This window comes from Pteropus medius, unplaced genomic scaffold, assembly GCF_902729225.1.
Source record: "Pteropus medius unplaced genomic scaffold, Ma_sr-lr_union100, whole genome shotgun sequence".
Classification (NCBI taxonomy): domain Eukaryota; kingdom Metazoa; phylum Chordata; class Mammalia; order Chiroptera; family Pteropodidae; genus Pteropus; species Pteropus medius.
The window spans coordinates 55,494,376-55,510,648 of NW_024349800.1; the positions used below are offsets into that span (position 1 = coordinate 55,494,376).

General features: G+C 39.7%; 1 long non-coding RNA gene across 1 annotated transcript in view; it reads right to left on the reverse strand.

Moving 5' to 3' along the window:
• Nucleotides 1-16,273, reverse strand: part of LOC120621933 (uncharacterized) — a 162,888-nt gene that overhangs the window by 111,925 nt on the left and 34,690 nt on the right. The window lies entirely within an intron of this gene.

Consider the following 16,273-nt stretch of genomic DNA (forward strand, 5'->3'; position numbering starts at 1 on the left):
GAAATGGAGAAGATTTTAAAATTCAATAGAGATGCAAAGGATACAAAAGAGCCAAAACAACTTAAAAAATCTTGTTAAAGTAGGAAGACTAACACTACCTGATTTTAAAACTTGTTGTAAAGTTAGAGTTATTACAGCAGTGTAATATTGATGCAAAGACGTACAAATATATTAATAGACTAGGAGAGTGGGTCAGAAATAGACCCCTGCATATATGAATAATTTATTTTTCCACAAAGCACAAAAGAAATACAGTGGAGAAAGACATTTTATCCAAGAAATTGGAAAATCATAAGCAAAAAACTAACCTTCAATCAATATATCTCACCGTGCACAAAAATGAACTCGAAATGAATTTTATATCTTAATTTAAAAAATAAAACTATAAAACATTTAGATTGAAATAGGAGAAAGTCTTTACATTTATAGGTTCATTAAAGAGTTCTTAAACGTTACACTAAAAGCATGTTATTTTCCTAGAAAGTCCTATGAACTACATAAGAAAGCAAAAGAAACAGATTTTCCTATTTGACGTTACACTTCAGAAGACATAGTAAAACAACTAATATTTTCATTCAGAATTAGGCATCTATCTTAAGAATACCAAATAGAATTTTTAAATTCCATATGTATAAGTAAATTTTTACATTTCCATAAGAAATTAAATTTTAGAAGCATAGCCATAAACTAAATATCATTAGTCATCAGGGAAATGCAAATTAAAACCACAACGAGATACCTACTGAGGTGGCTAAAATGAAAAAGACTGATCACATCAAGTGTTGGCAAGGATATGGAGGAACTTGAACTCTCCTACAATGCTGGTGTGGTTGTAAAATAGGACAACCATTTTGCAAAAGAACTTGGCATTTTCTTAAATATGTAGCTACTGTATAATTAGGCTATTCTACTCTTGCGTGTTTACTGAATATTAATGAAACCACATATCCATAAAAAGACTTGTACACCAAGTATTCACAGAAACCTCATTTGTAACAGCCAAGTGCAGAAAACAACCTAAATGTCTACCAACAGGTAAATGGATAAACAAATTATGGTACATCTATGCAAAAAGTACTACTCACAAATAAAAGAATGAATGATTGACACACTTAACAACATAGATAAGTCTCAAAATAGTTATCCTAAATGCAAAAAGACAGACCAAAAAAAGTACAGACTTGTGTACAAAATTTTAGAAAATGTAAACTAACCTATACTGAGAGAAAGACCACCAGATGGGAGCAGGAATGAGGACGGGCAGGAGAGCCAGATTACAAGGAGTGCAAACAAATTTTTGTGGGCGATGGATAAGCCAGTATCTTGATGGTGATGATGGTTTCATCAGTATATACATGTGCCAAAGATATCAAATTGTACTATACATGTCCAGGTTATTTAAGCCAATTATATCTCGACGAAGCTATTAAAATAAGTTATAGGTGGGATGGGTTTTAATAAAGGAGAAGAAAGGTCAGAGTGCTGTGGGAACATAAAATGTGGCAACTTCTTTAGGCTCCTTCCTAAGGCATCTATCTAGATTAAGAGGTTGGGAACTTTTTTGAAAAACAAAGAAGGAATTCAAAGCAAGAAAACCAAATGCTGGTGCAATGACTAGAGATAACTCAAAATCGTCAGCATAAGCAAGGCAGCATATATTTTTTTTCACATTTAACGAAAGTTATGTAAGCAGTAATTTAGAGGAACTATGCTCTTTTTAGCACATTTATTATATTAGAAAAAATTTCTCAGCTCCTATTATATACTGAACATTTTTATAAGCTTTGGAAATACAGATATGAATGAGATATATATCTAAGAATAGTCATATGTACAAATAATGAGCACATATTAGTAAATATGATTTAAACTGCATTAAACGTTGTACTCCATTATCATTAGTGTTGAGGAAACAAGGTGACTATATCATCCAGGTTGTATAGATGGGTGTGACGTGTCCAGAAAGTGGATCCGACCATAGCCTTTAGATGTACTGAGCTCAGAGGACTGATTTTTACCTTAAATCGAGTTCACAGAAACTGACTTAGAAGATACATAATGAGACAACTTACACTGAGAATTAACATTCCAGAAAGGATAAGAATGCCTGTGCCATCAGGTGAGTTGTGTTCTCCCCTAGTGGGAACACTAGAAAAGTTTCCAGAATTTTGCTTTGTAAGCATAGGGTCAGAGCTGGGGCGAGAGAAAGATGATTCTTCATCTCTGCCTTAGAAATAGACCTGTCAATGCTAAGCCCAGCCCATCTGAGCACCCTTGCTCCTGGACCACGCAGGAGTAATAAATATGTCCTTTCTTTAGCTCTCCCTGTTTTTAAATATCCAAGCAAAGCATCCTTTCTCTGTGGGCTCATCTTGCTATGAGTTGAACTGTGTTCTCCCCAAATTCCTATGTTGTAGTCCTCACTCTAGTTCCTCAGACTATGACTTTATTTGGAAATAGGATTCTTGCAAATAACCAAGTTAAGATGAGATTATTAGGGTGGACCCTAATTCGATACAACACATACACAAGGGGAACGCCGCTTGAAGATGAAGGTAGAGGTCTGGGCGATGCTTCTACAAACCAGAGAATGACATAGGTTGCCAGCACACCACCAGAAGCCAGGAGAGAGTCATGCTACAGATTCTTCCTTAGAGCCATCGGAAGGAACAAAGCCTGTCGACATCTTGATCTCAGACTTCTAGCCTCCAGAACTGTGAGACAATAAATTTCTGTTGTTTCAGCCACTCAGTTTGTGGTTGTTACTACAGTTCTAGGAAACTAACACACAACTTTCCTTTCAGGACGCTTGCAAAATTTTTGTCTTGTATTTCTTTCTATGCCCTGGACCAAGCCTTTCAATTAGATTTCTACTCTTTCCTCTTTGGTTTGGAAAATATACTGTACCCTAAAGAGACTTCTGCAGAAATCTTGTCTCATCCATGCAGATTCAATTTTACCAATTTAGCTTTTAGAGGTGATGGTGTATTTCATGTGAAAGTGCTATTCTCTCACACTTTTACAGTGCTTTTTTTAAATAAAGTACTATTTAGGGAACGATCTCATTTTTAATTTGGCTAACCAATGCCCCTGTGAGACAGACAGAATTCTATCATTGTTGCATTAGATCCAAATTGCAATTATCCTCATTTTAATTGGCTACGATGATCCCACCCAAGACCGAAGATTTCATTTTCAAAATCAAGGCATAAAATACAGTGGAGATATCGACAACCCCAAATCCTACAAACTACATGACACAATAACCCAATTAAATAACCCAGTATGTTAAATCTGAATGGCTTATCCATAAGCACCAGTCATCTAAATTCTTAGGCACTGAGAACTACTCCCTCACCCTTACCTGATTAAATTTTTATGGAAGTTATTGAAAGTTCATTATTGCTTTCAACAGTTAAAATAACTGGGATATAAAGTATAGTTCCTTTATTGATTCACTCATTCATTCACCCATCACTATTTATTAAATACTTACCCTGTTCTAAGCATAATGCTAGGTGCTATGTATTTAGCAGTGAGCCAGAAAGGCACGGTCCTGACTCTAGTATTATACGTGATGTAATGGGGAAATGACATTTAATAAATACATAATTACAAAATGTGATAAACATTGGAAGGGAAAAAAATCTGCATGATATGTGAAAGAATAATATAAAACAAGATGCCTAAGTAGTTTGTATATTTACTAAATGTATTAGTCGGGACTCCTTTGGTTGTAGATGAGAGAAATCTTCTACAAGGGTGAAAAGTGACAATAACACGGGGGAATGGGACAGGATTTTGGAAAAAAAACAATGACGGGGCTGCTTCAGGAGCAACTGAAACCCAGTGTTCTGAATGCTTGACGCTGATATTGGTATGTTTCATTTCTGCTTCTCTTGTCTGATTTTCTCTGTGTGCCGACTTCATTTGCTTCTATTATAAACTTCCTTTCTCCTTGCTGATACTTCCAGGCTTCCATCTTCACACACTGGAAGTAGTGTAGGAAAATGGCTTTCCTTGCTAGTTCTGGCTCCTTGGTAAAAAAAAAAAAAAAAAAAAGTCCCTAGGAAATACTCCAATTGGCTCTGCAGGAGTGCTTTATTCGAGGAGTAGACAATATGGAAAGAAACTGCTTATAAACACCACTTAATTTAAACAGCTTTCAGTTATGTATTTCCTTCAACAAGCTAAGTAGCACTCTGAGCAAGCAAGAAAGGACTGGGCTATAAAGATCATTCCATCTGTGCAGGAATGAGACAGTCAGTCTCTCGCTGCTTTGGCCTCCACTCACTCCCAGTCAGTGTTTCCGGGTCTCTGTGGTCTGGCAGGGGCTGAGCATGCACGCTAATCAGGAGCTGGGCACACTGGAGGTGCTTCCCATCCCAATGATCAGTGGCAGCAATCCTCGTATTCTGACTGCTTACAACCAAAGGTACATTAACTGTTACATCACCGGCTGTATACATTGTTCACCACTTCTTACCAACATGCTCAAAATTTTCTGTACTTTCTAGAATAGGCTTATTACCTTCGGGTGTAGTATTAAGTGTTTATCTCCTTTGAGCGATATAGCCATTAGCTTATCCATAACAGAGTGAACATGTTTAAAACTTCACATTTGTGGAAAATGTGCTTACAAGTACAGGCCCAGGTGTTGGGGAGAAAAACTTATTTACTACTTTTAGGTATACCCAACATATTTTTATTTACTTCTATTAAAATGAGAACTGTCAGAGCCAAGAGAGCCTAATGAGACATGATAATTAAATGCAATATGGTATCCTGGATGGGATCCTGGGATAGAAAAATGATATTAGGCAAAAAATTAAGAAAATCAGCATGTAGTATGGACATTAGCTAATGATAATGTATCAACATTGTTCGTTAATTGTAACCAATGTACTAAACTAATGTAAAATATTAGTAATGGGGAAAACTGCATAAGGGTATATGGGAACTCATTGCACTATCTTTCAAACTTTCAGTAAATCTGAACTGTTCTAAATTTTTTAAAAGTTTATTTAAAAAAACTAGAATTTTTATAAAATTCATTTCACATATCCCGATGAATGATGTGCCCATTCCTGTTGAATGAACACAGCAGAAAAGATTGGATGTTATGATTAAGATGCAGAAAAAATAATGTGTTCCGGATCCCACAAAAGAGCAGCAGTTGCTTAGTCGTTGATATCTGAAGCCTGAATTTACCAATAACCTTGATATATTTCACTATGAATTGTGAATAGGGCATAGCTGAAACATAATTTCTTAGTGATAATCTGGTGAACAGAACCTGAGATGTTAAAAGCCATTCGATAAATACAAATTACCTTTATCTTTATCTCTGACCACATCGGTTTGTGGAATGCTAATCACTTCCCTTTTCTTTACGTAAAAGCTCAAAACTGAAAACCGTCTTCCGCCATGCTTCTCTCACTGTCCCTCCCTCCCCCTGGCCTGCCTCCTGCCCTCTCTCCCACACTTCCTTCCACACTTGTCGGGTGCCAGCTCTGTTCCAGAAGCGATGCTCAGGCGCCTTCAAGGAACACGCCACCCAGAGGGGAGAAAGACGTACAAAGGTCACAGGACTGAACTGACTGGGCAAGGATAGATAGGGCAGCTGTTTTTCTTTAAAAAAAAAATCTTGACAGGTTTTCTCCCTTGAAAATTCACCTTTCAATGGCTCGACATTAGAAAGGAGAGAGTGGCTCGAGCTGGCCATTGGCAGAGAAAACCTGCTATGGATTGGGGAAAGTCAGGAGGCCCCGATCTACAGCCAGGGGGTATGAGTCCCCGGGCAAGTCCATCCCCTCCCATGGCCCCGGCTTTCTCGAGGGCGGGGGACATGGGATGAAGGTACCTCCAGCTCAACACTGTGGTCTTGCATGGGCTCTTTAAGGAACATTTGCTCCAGATGATATTTAAAGACTTCGAATTCTCCAAGGATTGGTCAAGGAGGGTTTTCCTGTTTTTTTCAAGCTGCCCTGCAGAACATATTATACTGTCCAGAAATGATGTTTAAAGTTTCAATAGCTTCTGGTTCTCTGGGCCACATCACCTTGCAGTTGCCCTCAAATTGTTTCTGAATCACGTTTCCTCTGGCACGAAGCAGGAGCCCTCGGTTCGCATTACGCCTTACAATGCACAGCGCTCTCTCCCTGCTGCAGGGGAGCTTTTATGTCAGAATGAAAAATGATAAAGCAGAAATGAAATAGCAACCACATGTTCTCTGCAGCGTGGCCCCTGGTCCGCGTGGCCTCTCGAAGCAGGGAGCAAACCATCTTTGCAGCTGTGAGTAACACGGACAGGCTCTGCCTTCACAGTCCCCGACCTGGGGTGACCTGAGGACAGGAAGGGCTGTCTAGTGGTCCGTCACCCCTGAAGTGGCTATCGAATGCAGAGGGCAGTGAAGTGAGAGGAGAGATAACACAGATGGACCCAGAGGGCTGGGTTCAAGTCTCCCCTATATCGTTGGCCTAGTTGAATCTACAGCCTGATTGTCCCTTTTTTCTCTTCATACCTAGCTCTTTTTTTCTTAGCTGGAGTCCTGTGCCATCCTTCTGACTGTCTTATTACCACCAGACTGTCACTTTTAAGTCTACTCACCACTTTACAGGCAAAGTCATATCCATATCTATTCTCCAAATATAGACACACACACACACACACACTTGATCTATATCAGTTATATAAGATGAGTAAATTCTAGAGATCTAATATAAAGTGTGCAGACTATAGTTAACAGTTCTGTATTGTATACTTGAAATTTGCTAAAAGGGTAGATCTTATGTGTTCTCGCCACAAAAAAAGAGGGAGAAAGAATGAAACTGTAACTATGTGATATGTTAATTAGCTTGACTGTGGTGATCATTTCACAATATATACACATATCAAAACATCAAGCTGTATACCTTTAATATATACAATTCCTATTTGTCAGTTATACTTCAATAAAGCTGAAAAAAGTTCTGAAAGCTCCATTTTCGTTTCCTCATGATAAAGCAAGTCCGGACTTCTTAGCATAATTAAAATTTCCTTGGTGCTATTACTTCTCATCTCCTGAGACTCTCAGGACACATTCATTTAACATCTTAATGAACCACTCACAATTCCTGGAACATACCATGCTCATGGATACTTGCATGCCCTTGGCCATGCCTTTGTCCAAGATTGTAAAGCCCTTACTTCACATTGACCGCCTAGAGAAATAATAGTCATTCTTTAAGACTCAATTCAGACATCTTTTCTTCTGTAGTCTACCTGATAATCATTCTGGGAAGACTAGTGCTCCAACATACCTTTATCACATCATCTAAAAAATTTCATATTGTAAATATTTATTTACAATTCTGTTCCTTGACTAAGACTAGCAACTCAAATATAGGAATTGTCTTCTACACCTTGTTGCTATAGACTGAATGTTTGTCTATATGTTTGTCCCTTCCTGCACCAACCCTGCCAAAAAAAAAAAAAAATCACATGTTAAATTCTAATGTCCAGTGTGATGGTATTTGGAAGTGGGGCCTTTGGGAGATGATGAGGTCATGAGGGTAGTGTCTTCATGAACGGGATCAGTCCCAAAAAAAGAGAGCCGAGAGCCCTCCCCTTACCCCTTCCACTATGTGAGGCGATAGTGAGAACAGGGCCATCTATGAAGAATGAGGTGAGCCCTTACCAGACACTAAATCTGCCAGCACACTGATCTTGAACTTCTCAGCCTCCAGAACTATGAGAAATATGCTTCTGTTGTTTATAAGCAACCCAATCTATGGTACTTTTTATAGCAGCCTGAACAGACTATGACAGTTGCTCTCTAGAGGTATACTAGAGCCATGAATACCACTTCTAAGTGCATGTTGTACATATCTTTCCCTACCCCTGAGTTTGTCACATTGCTAGTAAGAAATCAGTCATGGTGGGATTCTTTACATCACGGAAATTTGCAAATGCTACAGATCAGCACTCAAGCCCCCAAAAGGGATTTGTTTAACATTTACTAGCATCCTATTGCTTGCATCCATCCTCAAAACCTAGCATAGGTTCTGAAATATAGCCTTTACGAAAAATCTGAATGAGTAAATCTATGAATGAGTGATCTAGATAATGAACTGATAATCTAATAAATGGTGAGACCAGAATCCATTTAATCTCTCCAATCCTTTCAAAATCATTTTCAACTGTAAAATAAGGATATCATATTCTATCTACCTATAAAGATAATAGCAAGGTAATATAGATGGGAAAATATAACATACATTAATCACATTACATTAAGGTTTCAAATTGACTTATTTTCTTTATCTCAATACTTGCTAAAAAATGGATAATTAAGCGAAGGGCTTAAGAGCAGCTTGACTCCTGCAGATAGGTCACAAAATCTAACTTTCTCCCATCTGTAAGCTTTAGGTGCCATCCCTGGTAATTTTAAGACCCTTTTAATATATGAATCAAATTGCTTGGAACATATCTTATTATCTATTAAATAGATGGATTCTTAATAAAGAATTATACAAAATTCAGGTTTTAAATGGCATCTGGTTAAAAGTCCCTGAATCGCATTCAGTTTTCATCGTACCCCATTCGTAAGTTTGATGTGCCAACCCCAATAACTTTAACTCATATATCAACTTCGAAAACTAGAGCCGATGCTCATCCTATTACCAAAATCTGGGAAGGGTTTCGCTCACTACAGTAGCCCTGCCTTGTCCACAGTTTTACTTTCCTCGGTTTAAATAACTCGTGGTTAACTACAGCCCAAAAACATTAAATGAAAAATCCCACAAATAAACAATTTATAAGTTTTAAGTTGCACACTGTTTTGAGTAGCATAATGAAGTCCCGAGCCTTCCTGCTCCGTCCTGCCTGGATGTGAATCATTCCTTTCTTTGTCTAGCCTTTCCATGCTGTACAAGCTACCTGCCTGTTAGTCGCTTAGTAGCCCTCTGGCTTGACAGATCTACTGTCGAGGTGTCAAAGTGCTTGTGTTCAAGTCACCCTTATTTTACTTTATAATGGCCCCAAAGCCTGAGAGTAGTGATTGCTGGCAATTCAGATGTGCTGAAGAAGAGCCATAAAGTACTTCCTTTAATTGAAAAGATGAGAACGGTACAATAAAATATTTGGAGAAAAGGAGACCACATTCATGTAACTTTTAACACAGTGTATTGCTACAGTTGTTCTATTTTATTGTTAATTGTTGTTTTAATCTCTTACTGTGCCTTGTTTATAAATTAAACTTTGTCATGGGTCAGTATGTATAAGAAAAAGTGTAGTATATAGAGAGTTTGGTACTATCGTGGTTTTAGGCATCCACTGGGGGTCTGTGAAGCACTCTCCACAGAAAAGAGGGGACTACTGCATAACTCTTCCAAAAATGTAGTAAGAAAGGTAATGTGGGTTCTATTCCCACCATGCTTCTGGAACCAGAGTGAAGATGCTGGCGTGACAGAGGCAGAATGACCTTTTGTTCTGTCATTTGTATTTACAACTTGGTTCAGGGTTGAAAGTTCTGGAAAATATGAACACTGTTCCTTTACCACCATGGCTCCTTTTTTGGAGCCCAACAGACTTTTTCTACCTCTCCTCCACTACTTCCAGGAGGCTTCCCCTCCCTGAACCCATTCAGAGATCAGAGATCGTAACTCCCCTCACACGTCAGGCAAGAGCTGTACAGGTGTGTGTGGTGAGGGCTGCGTGGGCAGAACAGGCAGAGGGTAAGATTAGGGGTGGATCCTCGTATCATTGGCCCAGAAGCCCCAGAAGTACACGAATCTAAACTGGAGTCAAGACAGACCCGGGAGCTAGGATGTCACATATACAGAGAGTTCAACTATTTCTTCAGAATTAATCTTAAAAACAACAACAACAGCAACAGCAACAACACATGGAAGGAAAGATAATATGTCTGTAAGATTCTTGGTAGGATTTTTACTTTCTTAAAAATTGAACAGTTTCTCTTATTTTCAATATTGGAGATACATTCTTTAAGTAAGTATAAAACAGACACTTTTGATTTTGACGCTGGGGGAAAATGATTCTGGCACATTTGTGTTGGGGGAGGGTGTTCCAGCTGTTCACCAGCAGAAAAAGAGTTCTGGCCTGGCCCTTTTGGTAAGTGAGAGGCCAAATCAAAGTGTCGAGAAGCCAGGAGCTCACTTCTTCTTGGCAAGTCTGCAAGGGAAGGGGAGCTAAATCAGCAGGTAGAGATGAATGTGGCTCCTGGTCTTGTGCCTTGTGCCTGCCACTGTGTACACTTCCCAGGTCAGAGTTGGAGGAGAAGCTCGCTTCTCCCAAAAGTTTCCTTTCCCTCTCCTCACTCTATCCACAGACTGGCTTCATGCCTTAAAGGTCTGAGAGCTCAAAATAAAGCACAGGGTTTGTATTAGCTAAAGAAGGTTAAGACTGTAGCCCAAGGAGCAGTTAAACAGAAACTGAAGTATTTTTTTTTTTCCCAAACACCAAAAGCATTTTCTTTTCACACCCAAAGATTATAATGGAGTTCTAGACATCTGGACGTTTCTAAATTGAAACTCAAAAATGTATGTTCAATCGTGTGAGAATAAACAGACTACATACAGCCTAGGGCGGGCCTCTGTGGCACCTCTGAGAGTTGCTAATTGAAATGACACTGTGTTAAGACACTGAGCCACAACTTAAGGGGTGGGCCTGTAAGGGGCAAGCTGGAGAGCTGGAGGGAAAGCATGCTCTTGATTATGTGCCCCATAAAGTTTAGAAACAGGAAACTTAGACATAGACAGTTAACATAATGCCAAGCACTGAGCCGATAGATATTTGGTTGGTGACTGGATGAAACTCTATGACTCTTCATGCTGCTGGCAATAAATGCTATGAAAATTCTGAAGAGGAAGGTGGAATAACTGGTCATTCTGTAGGAAAGCCACTTAGCGATGACACAACCAGGCATTCAGGCAGATCGATGGGTGGCTGCATTTCTTCAGCTCCGGTATTTCCATTTGACCTCTGTTTTGAGCATCTTGGTCAGAGAGTCCATGATACACATAGCTGAGGCTAAAACTGGTACCCTGAACTGCTGGGTGGATGCAAATGTGCAGAAGCTCTGGCCTTCACTATTTCAGTATTTTCACAGGTATCTCTTTTCTCATTGTGAAATCCATATTTGGGGCTAGAAACAAGGTCAATTTCTTTGCAGAAGGCAAAATTCCTCCAAAGATATTCTAGACCCAAACTGTGTGCTGAGGTGCCCCAGGAGGCTGCAGCAAATGCACAGGGGTGCCATGGGCTTTTATATTTTTTATATAAAAAAATTAATTTCAAGAGAAGCATAGTGACACCGGACATGAGTCACACATATCATGAAAACTGCTGCCTCGAGGTAGGGCACAGTTTCAACATTAGATTGTATCGCATTACTTTCAATGATAAAACTTTTGCAAAGCTAGGTTTTTGGTAGTTATGGATAAAAAGTGAGCACTGCCTGACAATTAATGTGGAGCAGGAAAGGAGGGTGGATCTGATTCTAAGTTCTGAAAAGCTGTAGCTCAACAAACATACATATCCAACAATGAGTAGTTGTGTTTTTTAAAGAATGAAATAAAAGTATTTTTTCTTTCTCTTAAGTTATATGTAGTATTACATATAATACATATGTATATATAATATCATTTATATATATGTTTTTAATGATTACCAAATTGTTAGGGCATAAATGCATATCAAGTTATTTGGACTAATTAATGAGTGGAATTATTGGGTATTTCTTTTGGTCTCAGGATACCATACACAAATTATTGAATCACTAAGGGCACCGTGAATCAAGAAAGTTTGGGCAAAGCTGGTTAGTGATCCTACGGAAGTATGACTCACAAGATTCATATTTCAATTTAGGCTCTGTAGACCTAAGAATGGAGGAAATAACCAGCTCAATAAGCACCCACTCTATATTTGTTGATTTTCTCCTAACATTTATAAGCCAGACACTAAAAAGCATTTTAAGTACATTATCTTACATACTTCCAAAAATGCCCCAATGAAGTGGCATTCTATCATTCATGTTTTATAGAACAAGAAACTGAGGCTCAGGGAGGTTAAGTCAGTTTGCAGATCACACAAGGAGACATCCCTTGAACATAGGATGGTTTGATTTGGAGACATCCCTTGAACATAGGATGGTTTGACTTGGAGTCCATCACACCACACTTCCCCCAAATGGTTGGCTGGCTGGCTGGCTGGCTGGCTGGATGCCCGGACAAATCAAAGACCTGGCATTTGTGAACTGGGTAGGCAGGGAGGAAATCCCAAATGCCATAGGATGGTAGAGGAGCTGGACAACTTATCAATTACATGCTCTTCTTTAGGTACCGAATAAATAAAACCAGAATTCCTGATAAATCTACAGTGAGTTCTGCAAAGTTCCACCGTTCTTTTGCGTTTTGAAGATAAGCAAGAACTATTTCATCTGTTGCTATATATTTAATTCCTGGCAACTTGGAAAAGTCATAAGCTGATCCAAGTTCAAAGAGGACAATCCCTTGGGCTCTTCATGTCCTTCACCTATGAAATATACCCATAAACCACTAGCCTGAAGATTTGGAATATTTGAGATATTTCTGCCTCAATCAAGCATATCTATTAGCATAAAGTATTTAGATATTAAATTTCAATGCTTAAAAAAAAAAAAAAAACTTCAGGGCGGAAGTATGTTTTCCTTAACCTCATTTGTTTCAAATGAGAAAGAATGAAAGAGAAAAGAAATGCATCATGTTTTATATAAAGGAAACAGCTCCAGGCAAACCTTGCTAAATATTTTAATGGTTTAAACATTCATTTTAGCAAGTTTTCTTTAATATTCTTAACTTTGTTCCTTTTGAACTGGCTCAACCTTCATGTTTAATCCATGGAGCTTTCAAGGAACAGCTCACAGCAAGTTATATACACAAATATAACAAACATTTCAAATAAAGCACAATGCGTAAAACAGAGAACAGGAGAACTCTTGACAACAGCTGCTAGATTTAACGCTAATAGTTTTGAAAGATTTTGGCTTGAAGGTTAAGAGTATCTTATGACAATAAGCAGGCTTTGTATATAATGTCAACAGTCTTGTTGCAACATGTCCAGTTTTAATTTATTCTTTTTCATTTGTATAAGAGAAATAATATAATTATGGATGTCTGGTTCATGACATTGAAGTTAAAGAAAAAAAAAAGTCCAAAATCAATCATGTTTTTCAAGAATAACAACTTTTAAAACCTCTGGTCTATATGCCTGGTAATAGCTAGAGTTTGGTCTAAATGTGATAATATGTTTCGAATCTTTACGCATTTATTTTATTCATATTAGCATTTGGTGTAACGGTGCCTCTGCATATGTGAAAGTGATTTAACTTTCCACCCAATGAGCTTCTCCAGAGGGCAGCATGACTGATGTTGCATCTAGAGACAGGGGTTGTGAACAAGGACCTCCCCTCTGCCCACAGATAGGAACGCATGAAAGTTTTCAGAATCAGCCATTGACCTACCCCAGCAAAGGCTCTGGAACCATCCCAGGCAGATCAGAGAGCATCTTACACACATGCACAAATACACAGAAACACATGTGTGCATAACATACATATGCATACAACATTTTGTAAATAATACCATTTATCAGGCTCTGCATAAGATGTCAAATCGGAAATCTCAGGAGAAGTGTGCGTCATAATGAAATACATGTTTAGAAGGAGTAAATTGAAAGAAGCACACAGTCAGATTGCTATGTGGGAGGCAAATAAGGCTGGTGTGTGGCTTACAGAAGGGGGAAGGGTTCAACGAGTCGGCAATGAGCCCCCTTTCCTCAAGAACACAGAAGTCACCAGCAAACGCCCAGCAAGGCAGCAGCATGGCGGGAGCTGGCCTTCCTTGTTTGTTTGTATTAAAGGACACAGACTCTTCCCACATCTGGGTGGGATTATGCAACGGACCTCAGGTCTGGCTGCACCTCAGTGTCCAGGTCTAGAGAGGAGAGCAGGCAAAGTGACCATTCTTGGCCCTGCTCCCAAGGATATGTCTTGACTTGAGCACTATTCTCTGGAAAATTCCACAATGAAAAAACTAACAATAATAACAAGAGCAACAGTGATGTTTCTGAATGCTCGCTATGTACCAGATGCTGTATCAGGTGGTTCACTGATATTCCCTCCCTGATTTCTCCCCTCCATCCTATGAAACAGGTATTACTACTCCATTTTGCAAGAAAGAAAACTGAATGATTTTCCCAAATACATTTTAAAAACGGGACCTGAACCTAGATATTTTTTGGTAAAGATTATGCCGTTATCACCTATCTTTCTTATAGTGAAAATGCCAAGGATTGAACAAATGATCTCATGAGTGACAACAGTGTGATGTTTTTCCTAGGCTGTAGTGCCCTCCTCTGTCACTTTCCCCTAAAGGTTTAAGAACTTCACACTCAACCCAATCACTTTTTCATGAACCTTTCTATTCCATGTTTAATTCAGGAGATAAAAAGAATAAGTACAAACTCGCGTTCTTCTAACAGTTGGGAAGATGAGGTTGGGAGCGAGGTGAACCATAGGAGGTAGGGGAGGGGCACTGACACCTGTACGAAGCCTGTTACCCAGATCTCCTGCTCCCTAGTTGTTTAGTTAGGTAAAAATGTAATAAAATGGCTGGCATCCATTTATCAGTACAAGAAACGGATGCTCTGTGCTTTGATTTCTCCAGCGAGGATAAGGGCGAAAATCTATGGGACCCCAGAACTGAGAAATGCACTTGGCTTCTGTTTTCCCAGCACAGGGGGATTTCCCATTTCACATGGCACTTACCTTTTTGTCACTAGACTATGAGCTCCTGGAGGACAGAAGACATTTCTTTTCTCTCTCTCTCTCTCTCTCTCTCTCTCTCTCTCTCTCTCTTATATATATATATATATATATATATATATATATATGCCCAGTTTCAACACAGGTGCCTAGAAAGTGTCCGTTATGTGTGTGGAATGGGCCAAGGCCAGACGTAGATGAAAACCTCAACACTGGAAGATCTGCCTCTTTAATCCCCGTAGTGGTCTAGAGTGACACCCAGGGCACCATATGCAGGCCTGGCCTTCCCTGCACGGTGCCTCCACCAGTTGGTGCAGCCACCACAGGGACTCTGGCCTCAGCCATCGCGGTCTCACTAAGGCGAACCTCTACCAGCCACTACGTGACCAAGACTTTAAACTAGTCACAAAATAGGCTTCCACACAGAGCAAAGCTCCACCGAGTTCACATGTCCTCAGGCAGTATGGTGAAACGCTGTCATCAGGATTCAAACGTTATCGGCCCAGCTCTGTCACTAACCACATGTGAGACGTGTTCTCCTTGGTGTCCAAGAGCAGTGTGATGGAATTGTGTGGGAGATGATCTCTTTAGTCTCGTCTCACTCTAACATCCCAAACTAAACTTCCAAGGTCTACACAGTACCCTATTTCAGAGAGCAGGAGGCTCCCTATGCCTTGGAGATGGATAGCAGCATGAAAACAACAACAACGACAACAATAACGACGACACCGAAAACACAAGCATTTCCCGGAGACTTCAGGGAACACACCCTTGCAAGAGAGATGCCCTCTCCCGAACCCAGCCCGAGGGCCCGATGATTGTGAGAAGAACATCCAGCATGAGAATGTGAGGAACGTCGGGGTTCCTCTGAAGTCAACCGAAACAAAACGAGCCAAGTCTAAAGAGTTATGCCAGCCCTCTCTGGGTAGCCTCTTACCCAGTGATTCCGGACTAGAAACTTGGTCTACTTCCTGCAATTGGACATGCTACAGCCAAAATAATGCCAAAACGCACAGCTGCACAACCCTCCCTCACCAAGACAGGGCCGATTCAGTACCATGAAGTGGTCAAGAGCTCGGTGTTTGGAGTTGGATAGACATGGATAAGAGTACCAGAAAATTAAGACGCCTTGTACAAACCAAATAACCGAAAGGAAAATAACATTGATGACTTTAATCAAGAATTGGCAGCCAGCAGAGATCTATCTCACACAGGAGACACACTAGGTTAAGGAAAGTTGCAGTGTGATGTTCTGCTTACAAACTCCCCATCCAGCAGCCATCCATCCTCTCACTATCTACTTTCCGCCAAGTGCTGGCTCCAAGCCCCAACTGATGCATTTTAAACAACCTCCTCACGGAGCATCTGAGGGTGTTTTTCTCTTTCAAGAATCTACACCCATATTCTGTCTCGGGTCCTTCCTTTTTGACTTTATACACTGTTTGCTTTTGAAATGGGTCTTCTCCGCTG